Genomic DNA, 2,924 nt, shown 5'->3' with positions numbered 1-2,924 from the left:
TGAACAGCTGTTCAGCTCCATCTTTGTCCTGTTCTGCTGATAAAACAGACACTTTGAAGAAGGGCAACTTGGATTTTGAAGAAAACACAACAATGCAAGTATGTTTCAAATGTTTACAATAACAAGAAAAAAAAGGTTTGACCTTCACATATGGATATAACACGATGTAATTTTATTGTGTATTTTTATAAAAAATTAATTTATGTTGCTTGAGCTCTGCTGTTTTTATATTCCAGCAAATGTTGGGATAAACAGCAAAGCATTTTGGTTGGTTTTCATTTGTGTTTAAATGTCAAACTTTGGAAATGTTTAGAAATACTTTGTAAATAAAAACAAATAATTCAGAAACCCAAATAATTATTGATTATTAATCATTGAGTCTTAGTCATTTGTTAAATTTTTAGCATTTAACAGAACCTCATTTCCATAATGTACATCTGTTGCATTTTATTTAATTAATTTTGCACTTTTAGAGGTTTGTACAAAGAAAACACTCTAAGAAGGACATTCTGCCTTTTTGCATTATTAAAATAAGATTGCTCTATTTAACTACCATTTGTCATTCTAACATAAAAGTGAAAAGCATTTATTTACTTGGAGTAAAGTCTGTATAAATGTAAAAACTTTTCATTAAAATTTACAAATACCTAGCTTTCATGTGAGTCTTTGGGTAGAAAGAAAAACATCCTGGCTAAATATGACCACTTGTTTCGAATTACTGAATAAAAATACCATCCTTCTGTTTATCTGTTTACTGACCGATGTGTGAACTAGTCATTTCAGATCAACAGTGGGTTTGCATCATATTGTTGTTTGATAGCTATTTTGTGAGATTTTCACAAGGGCAACCAGCAACTTCAGCTACAGGCAGGAAGGTAAAACTATCTGTAAAATGTGTAATGTCTTTTACTATTTTAGATTTCTATTACTGTCAAAGTAGATTACTGCATCTGATTTCTGACAATGCACTGTGTTTGTAAACCTGATCTGTACAGATGGCTGGCCCGTGCTGGATGGCTGTGGTCTTGGTCTTCTTCCTGTCTGCTCAAAACACTTTGGCTGCTGTGGACCAGAACTGGCTCACAAGTATTGTACAAACCATCAAGGATGAGTAAGTTCTCAAAAAGTCTTGCTTTTTCTAAGACTATATATTGTTAAAGGGAAATTTGCGTCTTTTTTTGTGATTTTCTGTTCGTCTTGTACAACTGTAGGATACAAAGTTAAAATGACAGGTTAGAGCAGAGCAGCCTCAAGGAGGAAGACGTCGCTCATATATCAGTATACAGTGCTCTTTTATTTTCCCAGTTTAACATAAATTATACAAGATATGTTTCAAGAATGTAATTTTTTAGAGCTAATTGCATAAATGAGTGAAGGAAAGTGAAAGAAACCATCTGACTTTCACAAAACCTGTCAGCTAGAAGTGACAACAAAATGTGAAAAAGTGTTTCTAATATGTTTATTTAGAAATATTTGACTCCTGTCCTGAACTCTTAGTGGCCTTTCAGACCAAGAGTGGTCTGTACTGAGTTGACATTTAGTTAAAGGCCCAATCTCATTTGGCTGCAAGAAGTTGGTGAACGGTAGTCATGTGGGAGTCTTGATATTGTCTCCAGTTTGTTTCTAGACTTTTGAGACAGTGTAGGCGTCTTCAACTTGATTCAAACTCATCTGCAAAACACTAAAGCTGTTTTTGACACTGGTAGGGAGCTCTTCCCTGACATCTAAGGGAAATGTCCAAGTCTAAAAAGGTAACTTCTTTCGACTGTTCCCTTCTTCAGGGGTTGCCACAGCGAGTAAACTCACACAAAAGATTTGACAATTGTTATACGCGAGATACCCTTCCTGCCACAACTTGGGCTTGAGCCTGCAACCTCAGGATTACAAGACCACGTTGCTTTGCCTTCAGTGCAGTCGGATTTAATACTGAATCTGTCTCACTAGGAAAAACAAGCTTTTGCCTTTTCCTTGATTGTGAGAGGCAACCAGATTTCTTTACTTCAAGTAAAAACTTGAAGATGTTTTTTATGTCTCATTCATGTAGTTTTCTCAGTTCCAACTGAAAGGTGCAGAGTTTGAACTGAGAAAGATCCTCAAATGAAAAGCAAAAGATCTTCAGCAAAAAACAGAAGAAGCCCAGTTGTCTTGTTAAAACTCTAGGATTTGGTAAGTCCTGGATGACTGACAATCTTTACTAACAAGGTGTCAGGTTCAAATCTTTAGTTTCCAACTACAGTTCAGTCTAAATGCAAAGTTTATTGAATATTTTTAAATTATGTGTGAATATGTGTGTGCATGGTCGTTTGTCCTATATGTCTTTGTGATGGACCTGTAATGGACTAGGGACTTTTTTAATTCCTACATTTCTCCCATTTTTTGTTGGACTGGGCACCAGTTCCCCATAACTTTGAACAGAATGAAGTGGGTACAAGACATGAGTGAGAGTATATTTTCACAAGAAGTAAACACTTAATTAATTTATTGTTTCTCTTTTACAGATATGAACTGGGTGACACCTCTAGTTGGGTTGTGAACATCCCACAGAACCAAGACCCAAAATGTCTTATGGAAGCTCTTCAGCATGATCCAGTNGAACCTGGAGGTTCTTTTCAGTGCACAAGCTGCAACTCACGTGGTGATGTTACACCCTCGTGTGTTACAGACAATGCCAAATCAAAAGAAGAGCAAGATACAGGTGCAGAATTACCTTCACCTGAATCAGCTGTGGGTGGTGGTGAAGGTAATAATAAAGGTACAGATGTAGCTGCAGAGAAAAGCTCTGAAAGTATCAATGAAGGCACTAAAGAAAATGGTACTTTAGAAGACCAAAGAAATCCAAAAAGTCAGCAAACAGGAGGTAAAGGTAGAAGAGCTGACAGAATGAGGAAAGAATGCAGACGAGTAAGAGCTAAAAAGATAAGAAA

The 2,924-nt window shown here is 36.1% G+C and overlaps 1 long non-coding RNA gene across 3 annotated transcripts in view; it reads left to right on the top strand.

The window, feature by feature from the left end:
- LOC108229722 overlaps positions 1-2,602 on the top strand; it is a 2,882-nt gene extending 280 nt beyond the window's left edge. Inside the window, exons 1-3 of one of the 3 annotated variants that reach the window (XR_001808322.3) lie at positions 1-98; positions 996-1,111; positions 2,499-2,602. This is a non-coding gene — a long non-coding RNA (uncharacterized LOC108229722). Of the gene's footprint in view, positions 99-856; positions 876-995; positions 1,112-2,498 lie in introns of those variants that run through there. The other 2 variants (XR_005232935.1, XR_005232936.1) reach the window with 2 other exon arrangements.
- Positions 2,603-2,924: the final 322 nt, after the last annotated feature.

Source organism: Kryptolebias marmoratus, linkage group LG3 (genome assembly GCF_001649575.2).
Source record: "Kryptolebias marmoratus isolate JLee-2015 linkage group LG3, ASM164957v2, whole genome shotgun sequence".
Taxonomy (NCBI): Eukaryota; Metazoa; Chordata; class Actinopteri; order Cyprinodontiformes; family Rivulidae; genus Kryptolebias; species Kryptolebias marmoratus.
This window is presented reverse-complemented; position numbering and strand designations above follow the sequence as displayed.